At 45.4% G+C, this 14,506-nt stretch overlaps 1 protein-coding gene across 12 annotated transcripts in view; it reads left to right on the forward strand.

The window, feature by feature from the left end:
* Nucleotides 1–14,506, forward strand: part of FRMD4A (FERM domain containing 4A) — a 521,947-nt gene that overhangs the window by 333,186 nt on the left and 174,255 nt on the right. The window lies entirely within an intron of this gene.

The raw sequence follows: 14,506 nt of genomic DNA on the forward strand, positions 1-14,506 counted from the left end.
CTGTGTGTGAGAACTTAGCGTGCTTCTTGGGTCTGCTAACAAAACTGGTGTAACCTGGTCAGCACCAGGAACTAGTTTATTTCACGTGTTTGATCACCTTCAGTGGAGTCTGTCTTATTTAGTGTTTTAATCCCCCTATTTTATACCATCTAAAATTTTGTAAGCTTCCTCCGAGCCTTCTGAAAGTGGGGCTGGGGGTCAATGTAGGCAAATAATAAAATAGTATTTCTGATCCGAGAATGGGGGCCTTACAGGCGCCCAGTTTTCCCTTGGACCCCGTAGCACGTCATCTGTTCTCATCCACTTAATTAGCACATTGCACGGGAGGGGCTGCCGTGCTTTTGCTTTGTTGTCGGCTGACTTCAGTGAAACGACTCTTCAGGAATAAATATTCCTCAGCCAAAAGTTGCTCTCCCCTCCTTTACCTCCTGAGACACCAGCGCCTGTGCATTTCTCATCTCTCTCCCACCCCCGGCGGCAGCGAGAGTGCCTTCTTAATTATATTGGAAATGACATCATGGGCAGAGCTCACTGTCTCTCTCTAGCTTGTACCTGCCAGCAATTTGCAAGAGCCATGGGGGGAGGGTCCGCAGGGAGGAGCCTTGGGGAACTTCCAAATTAAAATGCTAACCAACCTCAGAAAGCCGGCACCGTGCCTTGATAAGTCCCTGGAGCAGGAGAGAGGTTTATTTCTGGCCAGCAAATGTTGTTTTAACCGTAAAGAAGCAGGAGACAAGGACTGATGTGAGAGAGTACATCACTGTAGTGAATGGAGCCGAGCATCACTGAGCAGACACTGGGAGCAGAGATGGGTGCTATTTAGGGCAAGTCTACCCAAATGAGTTCGTTTCCAAGGGAAGTTGTCTGCTTTCTCTTCTCCTTATTGCCTAGTGATGATTTATTCATGGTCCCTGAGATAAAGGATATGACAGTTCACTCAAAAGAGGATTTAGATTCCGATCAGAGTAGGCCCATGTCAAAGCGATGAGGGGATAAGTTACTGATGGAAGGAGAAAAGGAGAGTGTGCTTTTATTCAGCACCTTCATGCACCAAGTACTTTATAAATGATCGTGTATTGACTCCTCACAGCAACCCATGAAGTAGGTGTTATTGTTCCAATGTTTCAAAGTGAAAATAAATGCCGATCATGTTACACATGGAATAGAATTGGGTTTCCAAGCCTTGGTGTCTGACTACAAATCCACTGACTAGACTGCATGAAAGGGGCACTTACATTTTAAGATCCATCATAGCACCATATATATTTTTAAGCCCCCACAATGTCGCACTCTCCCCATCATCATGCTAGATGGCAAGCTTTCTATTTCCTGTATGTGGGTGATGAAGCCTCTCTGAAAACCATGCATGCCCTTGGCATAAGACAGCAGGTGCCATCCTTCTGTTCATCACAGGTACCTGTCCCAGAAAATGGCTCTACCCTAACTCTTCCTCTCTGTGCTACTGCCACATCGTCCCCTTACCAATGAGACTCCTAAGAGCTCCTCAGTACCGAGGACTACAGAATTTATGGTTGGAATGATCGAGCCTTGCCTTAGAGTCCATGGCCTCCGGTGAACCACACAGAGCTAATCTCAAAGCTCCAATGTCCTGTGCCCTGGAACGATGCTCTCCTTCACTCTTGCCTGAACGTTAAGCAAAGGGAAGACCTCAGTGTGCAGTGTCATGAAGACTTCAAGTTTGAATGGGTTTGGGTGTTGTTTGTCCCATTGGAAAGGTGACCAATTGGCCAGTTTCATCCTGGAGAACTCACTTCACCTTCCAGGGAATGTATGGGTGGTTTATGTCAAAAATAGTAATTTATCACTCGTGGTAGGACAAAATAGGGTCATAACCTGGTATGCAGGGCAGGCTTTGATTTAAAGGGAAAAATAGGCGTGGTAGACATGATGACCATGGACGATGAATCCCAAGACCCTTAGCATCCCCCATATTTGCTTCCAGAATCTCCAGACTGGGGCTGAAGACTGTCAGCCAGCCCAATCTTATAGAGACCATCTGAACACCATGCATCTCTTTGTGTTTTTGCCTCACTGAAGCGGTTATCATCTCATGAATTCGGAGAGGCTGCCAAGGGGAGCCACCCTGGATGAGCAGTCTGCGTGACATTGCCCTGAGCAGGCTGGAGTCTGGGGGAGTAGTGTGTTAATCAGCAGGCGCTCCCACTGAACACCTGCCCACCCACCCGGAGTCCCCGGGGAGCAGACCCTGAATAAAGCAGGCTCCCCAGCTGGCTGGCAGGAGCACTTTGCATTTCTGGAGGAGTAATGATTATGTGTGCTTGTCAGAGCCTTCCCATTGGGCATCATTCAAATGCATGGATGAGAAAGACTCAGCTTCCCAGACTGATAGCAACCCCAATTTTTCCCCACACTGGGACTAGGGTGTATCTTAGCAAAATGTGGAAGAAGGCATGTGGAAATAAGAGGATGAGAACAAGGGAGTACATTAGTATCACATAAAGAATAATATATAAGAATAGTATAAAGGAAGGGGCCAAGTAAGTGGGAAACCAGAGGTTATTCCCTGGAAGTCCCTGATGCTGGATTAAATGACAGGGTCTGTTGGAAGGAGTGAGAATGGGGAGGAGGCAGAGGGATGAGGTTAAAGGGAGTTGGTTGCAGGGAGAAGTCAGGTTGGAGGAAAAGATGCACTAAAAGGAGGGGTTAGGAGTACAGACACAAACATCCTTTCCTGGGGATACGAGTAACTTTGCCAAAGTATATGTCAGAGCATCCTTCTTGGGTACCTCAAGGTATAAGACCCCTTGAAACCCAGGGACTGTCTTGTATCTGGGTCTGTGGTTTCTGGACCACATGGGGCCCCACAGTCTCTGCCTAGGAGTTCTGTGCTTCCAACCAGGCTTGAGTGAGCATGGAGGTTTCATTCTCCCCCATGGTCAGCTTTCTTGCTAGACTGGTGGAGCAATCAAACCAAGACCCTTCAGTCTGTCCTGATCTACCAATTAAAACAAAATAACAAACCACCTTTATTAGGTGCCTATTGCGTGCCAGGCACTGTGCTCGGGTGCAGGGCTACACATATTGATCAAACCTGATCCTGTCCTCTGGGAACATATTGTCTGGCAGAATTCTGTTGCATTTAAAAAACACAGCTTCATCCTCTTCCTGTCTGTGTTGTCCATTACTTGCTGGATTATGCAGCTTTTAAAACCAAATCTTTGGAGTCAGTCCCGTCTCGAGCCCCTCGTCTGCCCTGTGCCCCTGGGGGGTTGTGCCTTGGGCACAGTGACCGTTCTAAGCTCCAGTGTCTGCATGTGTACAACGTGTTACAGGTTTGCTTTGAAGATGGAATAAGATGATATAAGTGAAGCATGCAGCCCAGAACCTGGAGGGGGGCAGGGGGCGGTAGAATATGATGGTGCCCCGGGGCAAAGGGGCAGCAGCAGCTGGAGGGAAAGCGGGAAAGGGCCAGGAACCCTGGACATGAGCATAGTGTGTGCAGTGACAGCTTTTTTTCTGCCAGGACTCCCCCGTGATTGATGCCCTCTGTTTTCTTCCCTTCCTGTTCCAGATCATTGCAGCCTTTTCTCAAACCACCTGCTTAAGTGGACTCTTGTTGTTCAGTTGCTAATGACTCTTTTCTGCGACCCCGTGGACTGTAGCCCACTAGGCTCCTCTGTCCATGGGATTTCCCAGGCAAGAATACTAGAGTGGGTTGCCATTTCCTTCTCTAGGGGATCTTCCCAACCCAGGGATCAAACCTGCGTCTCCTGCATTGGCAGGTGGGCCAACAGAGAAGCCCAAAGTGGACTAGCAAAGGGCTATCCTGGCCCCATGTGTGCTGATCACTAAGGTGACCTCCCTTGTCCATGGACAGGCTTCTCAGCCCCATGAATCTTAGTTTCCTGCCTTATCAGTTAAACATGGGTTGGGTAACCAGTCAGTAGCTTTTTATATAATCTGATGTTCCTAGGTGATTTATACCTGCCTGATCATTGAGTTAAATCTGCTGGTTACTAACTTTGTGCATTTGGCAAGATACTCCTTTCTCTGGGCTTTGGCTCCTCCTGTATTACATTGGGGTGATCCTGACATCTGCCTCCTGGGTAAGGATTGACTCACTTCTCTGCTGGGAGAGATGCTGCACCAGTAAACAGAAACCCTTAGTATTGGCTGTGTCTGGAGTCAGCTTTGCTGCAATGCTCTGCTGCTGGTCCCCCCTGAGCTGGAGGTCAAGCATTTGTCTCCTGTCCTCTAATGAGTTGGGGTTCAGACTGAATGGGGACCTCCCAGATGCTGAGATGCTCTCTCTGTCAGGACCCACTGAGATTTACAACACCCGCATCCCTACCCCTGCCTATCCCAGGCACCTGGGGGCCCTGAAGAACGAATCAGCCTACATAAAGCCTCCCCGCATTTGCCCCCAACCAAGGGAACCCAAGGGCTGCTGGAAGAGGCTGGAAGGAAGCCCGCCTCCCCAGCTAATCAGCCAGAGCATCAGGGGGGCGACCGGGAAGGGGAGCGCAGCTAGACCCGCGGCTGTGTGCGGGATGACCTCATGCATTCTCTCGATGGTTCGCGCGGCGCCCCTCCCCAGGATGAAGGAGCAGCCAACCAGCGCTCGGCTGCTTATTGCCGAGCCCCCCGAGGGGGAGGGGAGGGTGGGAGCCAGGTTCCCAGCTGCTCCGGGAAACACAATAACAGGCAGGGCTTCAAAGAGGCCGCAGGCAAGCTCTGGCATCATTAATTCAGAGCTGGCCCTCTTCACCTCCCTGTCTCCCTCTAGGTTTTCAGAAAAGTTGGGAAGAAAGAGCACTGACCTCGCTTTCTTTCTTTCCACTCTCAGCACAGGACTCTACCACCGTACAGCTGCTCCGCCTCGGCCTCCTTCTCCGGGGCGGGAATCACATTTTTCTGGGATGGGGGATGCAGTACCCGGTGCCCAGGGACGGGTGTGACCCAGCTGTCCCCAGCAGCCTGGCGGTCACAGGGGGCACTGTGACCACAGTGAGTTCCAGAACAGCCTTAGGGAGGAAGGAAAGGGGAGAGGGTGATCTCTCAGTCTCCCAGCCCCGTGATTCCTCCCAAAGCACAGATGGGAGCCGTGCGAGGTTTTAATTTTTTAATGCAATTAATTCAGAAGTAGCAATTCCATTGATTTCGAATCTGTGAGTTGCCCTCAAGGAATGGGGGGTGACAGGAAAGGGCTTGAGGGGAGAAGTGACTGAGTTGAAGCTGCCGGCAGCCACTGGCTGCCTCCGATCAGCCCCTGAAACAAAGGTGTCCCCAGCTGGACTTGTGTCTGCGGCTTCCTTGCCCAGGTCAATGGCATTATAAAGAGAAAGTGCAAATACTAGTACAGGGCTTTCTCCGGAGACCCCGTTTTGTGTCTCAAACAACCGAGGGGTTTGGGGTTTCCTGTTGGTAGGACCTGAACGCCAGGCTCTGCGGGGCTTCTGTCTGTAGGTGTGTGTTCATTTTCTGAGGCTGCCATAACAAATCACCACAAACTTGGGCGCTTGAAATAACAAACACATTCTCTCACAGTTCTGAAAGGCAGAAGCCAAAGTCAAGCTGTCAGCAGAGCTGAGCTTCCTCTGGAAGCTGGAGGGGAAAATCCATTCTTTTCAGCTTCTGGTGACTGCCAGCCTTCCCTGACACGTGGCTTCATCACTTCCATCTCTATCTTCACGTGGTTCTCTAGCGTTTGGCTGTATGTGTCAGAACTCCATCCGTCTCTCTCCTAGAAGGATCTGTGTGATTGCACTTCCTTTCAAGGATCATAATCACATCATGTATAATCCAGGGTCATGTTCACTGGCTGCAGCATTTAGGATAGACCTTTTGGGAGGGGGTCTCCATTCAGCCCATTACAGGGCACAGCAAGTCATGTCACAAACTAATTCACCATGTTCAGAACACCCTGTTCTATTTGCAGAAGCCAAAACAGGCAAGTAACCCAAGTGTCCATCAGTGGATCAATAAATAAACAGAATGTGGTTCATTCATACTGTGGAATATTATTCAACCCTGAAAAGTAAGGACATTCTGATACCTGCTGCCACATGAATGAATTCTGAAGATGTTATGCTAAGTGAAATAAGCCAGCCACAAAAGGACAAATAATTTACAATTGTACTTAGATGGGGTACCTGAAGTAGTCAGGTTCATAGGAATGGAAAGTAGACTGATGGTTGCCAGGGGCTGGAGGAGGGGGGATGGGGAATTGTTTTGCAAGAGGAAATATTCTAGCGCTGAACAACAGTGTGAATATACTTAATAATATTGAACTGCATACTTAAAAGTGGTTAAGATGCTCAATTTTATGTTATGTGTGTTTTACCATACTTTAAAAAATGTTTGAATTAAAAGTAATACTGTTTGTTAATGCATATAGGTGGAATCTAAAAAAAAAAATGGTACAGGTGAACCTATTTGCAGGGCAGGGACAGAGACACAGATATAGAGAGTGGACATGTGGACATGAAGAGGGGATGAATTGGAAGATTGGGTTAACATATATACACTACCATGTGTAAAATAGATAGCTAGTAGGAACCTGTTGTATAACACAGGAACTCAGCTCAATGATGACCTAGAGGGGTGGGATGGCAGGGAAGGGAGGCTCAAGAGGGAGGAGATATATTTGTATCTATATAGCTGATTCATAGCAGAAACCAACATAACATTGCAAAGCAACTGTACCCCAATTTTAAAAAAGTTAAAGGATAATAAAAATAAATGAATTTACTGCAACATAAGAGTATGCATGCCAAGGTTGAATGAAATCCCTGTGGTAAATGCTAGAGGAGTTCAGAGGAGAATGAGACTATTTAGAGATGGGATGATCCAGGGTCCTTCCTGCAAGAAGTGGGCCCGTGGGCCTTGAGCAAAATAAAATTTAAATGGGAGGGGGCAGAGGAGAGAGGATATTGTGGGCAAGGTTTGAAAATAGAAATGAGATTGGTGTTTTTTTGTTTTTTTTTTTTTTTCACTCTGATACAAACAGATTAGACAGAAATGAGCACTTTGGGAGAGAATTGGAGAAAAGTGAGATTAGATAGGCCCTATATTTAAAAGAGTGGCCTTAAATACCAGACTGGCCTTTACAACTTGATACCATTTAGGAGACTATTATCATAATTCATAGGTGAGATAAAGAGCATCTGAAGTAATAGTGAACACATAGAACATTCACTTTGTCTCAAGCACTTGCTCTGGCATCTAATGCAAGTCACTGTTAATTCATTCAGTCCTCATTGCAGTCCTGTGATGTGGGCATGGAGACCATCCCCATTTTGCAGCCAAGGAAACTGAGGTGCAGAAAGGCCAAGTGACTTGCCCGAGATTGAATAAGAAGGATGGCTATGTTAACTGATAGATTTAAGAGATCCAGGGAGATCCAGAATGGTTGCAGAGTTTTTTTTAGAAAGAATGACTAGACCCTTGAGAACATTGGGCAGGTTTTAGGGAAGGAAGGAACTAAATTTAATAAAAAGCTTAATGAATAAAGAATCCAAGGGCAGGAGTCTTAATTCATCAATCTAGTTCATAATTTTATAAAGGAAAATGCTGAGGTTCATAGCAGTTACACAGTTTGTCTAAGAGCATCTCTCTGGAATGGAGCCATGTTAAGTGGAAAGTAGACTGTGTGATTGATAATAAAAATATTCTGTGGAGAACTAGAGAGGAACTAGGGTACCATCTGGTCAGCTGATCCCTCTCGCCACACTTTGCCTGGACAGTTCACAAGGTCAGCTAGAAGGATCTTGTGTGCCCAGAGCACTGTAGAGCCATGTGTCCCTGTGAAGTGTTCTTTTGATCTTTACAATCCAATCATGTCCCACCTTGGAAGCCAGTATAGACGGGGCCCATTCTGGAACCCTGTCCATGCAGGTATGTGCACAGTTTCCCACTGGAATAGTCCAGAGCCCTGGGAACTCAGATCTGTACGGTAGAGTAAGACATTTATAAAGAAAATCTATTTGTCAGTTATAAGGATGGTTTAAAGCCTAGAAGGGCACATGGGAAAAGAATCTGAGATAGAAAAAGAAAATGAGAAAAGCTATTGAGTGAACAAAGTTCATTATGGGTTGAGAGAAAGTCAGTCTTAAACATCGTGACCTCGGAGAGCCTGGATGGTGCCAGTGACCCAGAATAGGCTGTTTCTAACCCACAACGCATAGGGCTTGCCTTGCTCACATTGGCATTGAGGCCTCAGCCACATTTGTCCTGAAGAACCTGACGAGTCTACAGGCCACCTGCCTGGCCTTGCTCCCAGCCAAATCCTGCAAAGCTCCACAAATGTTTACAGTACAAGTAATTGGCAAATTATAATCAGCAGATTTTGTAAACGTCCCTTCAAAGTAACTAATAGCATAAAGCTTTCTGCTTACCCAGCAGTGTTCACCAAATGAGTTTAGGAAACGTTCTGAACGATGTAAGTTCATTAATCACCACCGCATCAAGGTGGGATATTGTCTTAGTTTGCAAGTTCAGGGAATCACTGACTTTTAAATAGCTTTAAACCTACCATACAGGGAATTAAGATTTCAGTGCCTGAATCAATTGGATAAGCTAGGTTATTCTCTGATGACAAACCAACCCCTAAGGTCATGGTGAAAACTGAACAATGAGGTTTATTTCTCACTCAGGCTACTCATCCATGAGGTGGGTGGGACAGCTTGCTCTCATTGGTAGAGCGGCTACCAGCTAGGGCATTGCCAGTCACCATGACAGTAGAAGAGGAGTGTGTCTTATTTTTTTTAAGATTTTTTTTAATGTGGATCATTTTTAAAGTCTTTATTGAATTTGTTACAAGATTGCTTCTGTTTTATGTTTTGGTTTTTTGGTCTTGAGCCATGTGGGATATTATTACCTCCCTGACCAGGGTTTAAAGCTGCACCATCTGCATTGGAAGGTAAATTCTTAACTACTGGACTGCCAGGAAACTCACAAAAATCTCTTAATTTAGATGATAATGTCATCATATAGGAGACTACTCATATGAAGGACATGACAGTACCTCAGTAAGTTCTTTGAAAGGCATGAGATTGGAAGAAAGGGAATTAAATATGTAATTTGACTGTTTCAAATGACTGGCTAAGGTAGCCCCATGCCTCCATTTCTACAGAGAAAAGGCCTTACTGCTGGGACTCAAACATTAATATTTAAGGCCTATGGGCTAAGACTACAGTACTTTTCTCAGCTCATTTCCTTTTCCCAGACTCCCCACCACTTCTGCACACAGGCTGGTCATTCACCCAGCCCATTCTATGGAACGACTACAGTATTTAGTCATGTGATAGATGACTTCTTGTCTCTTCCTGGGTAAATTTGTGTACCTCTGGTCAGTTCCATTGAGATGATGGCTTTCAAGTTTAACTCTCTTCTTTTCTTGGGTAAATTTGTATACCTCTGGTCATTTCTCTTGAGATGATGGCTTTCAAGTTTAACTCTCAAAGAGAAGGAAATCTTATTTCCATCATTTCCAAGTTTGGGCTGGGAATCTCCCCATTACCTCTAAGAACCCACAAATAATGAATTACCAGTCACACCTCATTTTAGAAAACAGTTTGATCCAGCGTGCTCCCCCCGTGCACCCTCTATCACCATTCACCAGAGTTGGCCTCATGTGACTTGTGCCATTTAAAAAAATATAAAATCTGTTCCAAGACCAGCGAGGATGCTTTTACACATGAGACACCAACTTCAAAGGCAGACCCCAAACATGATCAAAATGTTTAAAGAAATAGCAGATTATAGAAATGCTGTGACTGTTCTGAAAGGGATGCAAGCATTTGGAAGGATGAGTTACGGTACTTTGCAATGTAAAAATCAGCCTTACCTCCCTCCATTGGGTCACAGCCTCTGCATTAAATACTTGTTATCTGGGCAGCTAGGTACCTTGGGGGGATGGAGATGATGCTAGCAACACAGCCCCACAGCATCCCTTAACAAATACAGCTTGAAGCTTCAAGAGCCCTCCTCCCCTCAGATTCTACTTGTCACTCATTAATGATGCTCTGAGATGTGCCACATTGACTCCCCTGCCTTCCTTAGTGTGAATGGAAGCATAGCATATGGGATGACATTGATTTATCAAAATGGATTCTCCTGTTGATTTATGTTTTCTGGGGGGAGGAAGCTCTGCCCCCGCTTCAAAACCACTGTCATCATTTTTGGCAGTTTTCATTGGTAAATTGATGGTGATGAGACCCCGAGGCTGCCATGCTGGGAGCCCAGGATGAGGCAGCAGAGACGGGGCCATCTGCTTTGGCTTTTTGCAATGAACACTAGCTGTTATTCTGTGCCCTAATGAGAGTCTGAGGGCCTATTGGCAAGTACTGTGTGCTGTGTATTTTTGTATCTCCTGCAGGGTTCGCTAGTGCCCTACACATTTTAGGCACTCCATAAATGTTTGTTGGATCAAAGGAAGTGCCCCTGTCTTAGTCGCTGCCTAACAAATACAATAGACCTGGAGGCTTAGATAGGAGACACTGATTTTGTCACAGTTCTGCAGGGTGGAAGTCCGAGGTCTGGGTGCCAGCCTGATTGGGCTCTATGAGGGCTCTTTTCTTGACTTGGAGACTGCAGCCTTCTCACTGTGTCCTCACCTGGTGGAGAGAGAGCAAGCCAGCTCACTGGGATCTCTTCTTATAAGGACACTAATCCCATCATGAGAACCTGCCCTTATGACCTCATCTAACCCTGATCAGCTCCCAAAGGCCACACTGCCTAAAACCATCACAGCGAAGTTTAGGGCTTCCACATATGAATTTGGGAGGGGGGACACAGCACAGTCCTTAGTAGCACCAAAAAAGTGAAAATAAGAAACTAAACTGTCTCGTAACTCTTTTTTTTTTTTTACCATCTTAACCCAGTTCACCTGCCCCTACTCATCCCCCCTATCTCTGGCAACCATCAGTCTGTTCTGTGTGTCTATGAAGTGTTTTTTAATTTTCTTTTTTAGATTCCACATATAAGTGAGACCATATAGTATTTGTGTTTCTCTGTTTGATTTATTTCATTTAGCATAATACCCTCAAGGTCCACCCATGTCGTTGTGAATGGTAAAATTTCCCTCTTCTTTATGGCTGAATAATACTGCATTGTGTGTATATACCACATTTTCTTTACCCATTCATCTACAGACGGACACTTAGCTTGATTCCATGTCTAGACTGTAGTAAATAATGCTGCAGTGAACAAGGGGGTACATGTCTTTTCAAGTTAGTGTTTTTGTTTACTTTGGGTAAATATCCAGAAGTGGAATTGCGAGATCATATGCTAGTTCTGGTCCCATCACTTCATGGGAAATAGATGGGGAAACAGTGGAGACAGTGTCAGACTTTATTTTTGGGGGCTCCAAAATCACTGCAGATGGTGACTGCAGCCATGAAATTAAAAGATGCTTACTCCTTGGAAGAAAAGTTATGACCAACCTAGATAGCATATTCAAAAGCAGAGACATTACTTTGCCAACAAAGGTCCGTCTAGTCAAGGCTATGGTTTTTCCAATGGTCATGTATGGATGTGAGAGTTGGACTGTGAAGAAGGCTGAGCGCCGAAGAATTGATGCCTTTGAACTGTGGTGTTGGAGAAGACTCTTGAGAGTCCCTTGGACTGCAAGGAGATCCAACCAGTCCATTCTGAAGGAGATCAGCCCTGGGATTTCTTTGGAAGGAATGATGCTAAAGCTGAAACTCCAGTACTTTGGCCACCTCATGCGAAGAGTTGACTCATTGGAAAAGACTCTGATGCTGGGAGGGATTGGGGGCAGGAGGAGAAGGGGACGACAGAGGATGAGATGGCTGGATGGCATCACTGACTCGATGGACGTGGGTCTGGGTCAACTCTGGGAGTTGGTGATGGACAGGGAGGCCTGGCGTGCTGCGATTCATGGGGTCACAAACAGTCGGACACGACTGAGCGACTGAACTGAACTGATGCTAGTTCTAAAACTGTTATGTAACTCTTTGTTAAAATTAATTTTTATTTATTTGATTTTTGGCTGTGTTGGCTGTCTGTTGCTGCACACACGGTTTCTTTAGTTGCGGCGAGTGGGGGCTACTCAGTTGCTGTGCGTGGGCTTCCCACTGTGGTGGCTTCTCTTATTGTGGAGCACAGGCTCTAGGCTTTCAGGCTTCAGTGGCTGTAGCACACTGGTTCAGTAGTTTCAGTGCACAGGTCCAGTTGCTCCGTGGCACATGAGATCCTCCCAGATCAGGGATCGAACCCGTGTCCCTCGCCCTGGCAGGTGGACCCTCAACCACTGGACCATCAGGGAAGTCCTGCTATGTAGCTCTTGATTTATACATCTTATCCACCCTCTTAATAGAAAAATGGAACAAAGTAACCATCAGAACAGGAAATTTACTCAGGAATGGTATACTAATGTGCATTAATGGAAATACACACACACACACATTTTCTCTTCTTGCATTCTTTTTTGCTTTGTGCTTAGAGACATCCAGTGAGTATACTTGCTGGAACAGGGTGGTTGTTGTAGAATAAAGGCAATGCATCTACAAAAACCTGATCTTGGAGGCAGTTTATAAATAGTTGACACCTTTTGGCTCCACATCTCTATTATCAGCCTTTCCTTCCCCTCCTACATCTGAAGCTGGTGGTGGTGGTGTTGCTCAGTTGCTGAGTCGTGTCTGACTCTTTGTGACCCTGTGGACTGCAGCACACCAGGCTTCCCTGTCCTTTACTACCTCCTGGAATTTGCTCAGACTCAGTCCATTGAGTTGGTGATGCTATCTTACCATCTCATCCTCTGCCACCCTCTCCTCCTGTCCTCAGTCTTTCCCAGCATCAGAGTCTTGTCCAGTGAGTCAGCTCTTCGCATCAGGTGGCCAAAGTATTAGAGCTTTAGCATCAGTCCTTCCAATGAATATTCAGGGTTGATTTCCTTTAGGATTGACTGGTTTGATCTCCTTGCTGTTCAAGGAACTCTCAAGAGTCTTCTCCAGCACCACAGTTCAAAAGCATCAATTCTTTGGTGTTCAGCCTTCTTTATGGTCCAACTCTCACATCTATACATGACTACTGGGAAAACCATAGCTTTGACTATGTGAACCTTTGTCAGCAAAGAGAGGTCTTTGCTTTTTAATACTCTGTCTATATTTGTCATAGCTTTTTTCCCAAAGAGCAAGCGCCTTTAAATTTCATGACTGCAGTCACTGTCCACAATGATTTTGGAGCCCAAGAAAATAAAATATTTGCCTGGTAGTCTGTGGTCATCTTAAGTGATAGGCCAGAGTGATGGATGTATTGACAATGCAAACAGCTACAATGATTTCATACCTAAGGCTCTGACACACTCCTTTAGATTGGCAGAGATGTTCAGGAAAGAGTTGATGATAAAAATATTCTTGGAAAGGCAAATTTTTGGTTTATTCTTAAATAACTATTCTCAAGTTTCTCTGGCCTTAATGTTAACATTTCTGTCAGGAAGTTACTCTTATTGTTTGAATTTTAAATTATGGGAGCATATAGAATGATCAGGGCTTCCCAAGTGGCTCAGATGGTAAAGAATCCACTTGCCAATGCAGGAGACACTCGTTTGATCCCCGGGTTGGGAAGATCCCCTGGAGAAGGAAATGGCAACTTACTCCAGTATTCTTGCCTGGAGAATTCCATGGACAGAGAAGGCTGGTGGGCTATATAGTCCATGGGGTCCCAAAGAGTCGGACATGACTGAGCGACTAACACATACACACACACACACACACACACACACACACGCATAGTGTAGTCAAGGGTAGTCTCTGGAACCAGAGTTCAAATCTCAACTATAGTACTTAGAGATGTTTAATCTTTGGGCACCTGTTTCCTCCCCATACAATGGAATTAATAATAGAACCACCTTATAGAGTTGTGATGAGGGTTAAAGAAGCTGGTGTTTGTAATGTGCTTGGAATAGGCCCTAGCACATAGCAGATAGCACATAGCAAATACTATATAAGTGCATGGTATATATATATATATATTAGGTTGGCTACAAAGTTCAAGTTTTTCCATTATATCTTATGTGAAAATCAAAATGAGCTTATTGACCAAACCAATATATCTATCTTCACATTCTATAATATATTAATTATAGTATTAATATATTATAGTATTATATAACATTTGTGTTATGCAATATATATTTGATGTATGTCACAGCATATATATATTACATATGTTAGTGTTAGTTGCTTAGTTTTGTCTGGCTCTTTGTGACACCATGAACTGTAGCCTGCCAGGCTCCTCAGTCCATGGGATTTCTCAGGAAGAATACTGGAGTGGGCAGCCATTTCCTTCTCCATAGGATGTTCCCGACCCAGGGATCGAACCCATGTCTCTTGCATGGCAGATTCTTTACCATCTGAGCCACCAGGGTAGCCCATTACATATGTATGACTATGTATTTATATAAGGGACTTCCCTGGTGGTTCAGATGGTAAAGTGTCTGCCTACAATGTGGGAGACCCGGGTTCAATGCCTGGGTTGGGAAGATCTCCTGGAGAAGGAA

Source organism: Bos grunniens, chromosome 13 (assembly GCF_055505025.1).
Source record: "Bos grunniens cultivar Pamir isolate PY7600 chromosome 13, Bosgru_T2T1.0, whole genome shotgun sequence".
NCBI classification, from domain to species: Eukaryota; Metazoa; Chordata; class Mammalia; order Artiodactyla; family Bovidae; genus Bos; species Bos grunniens.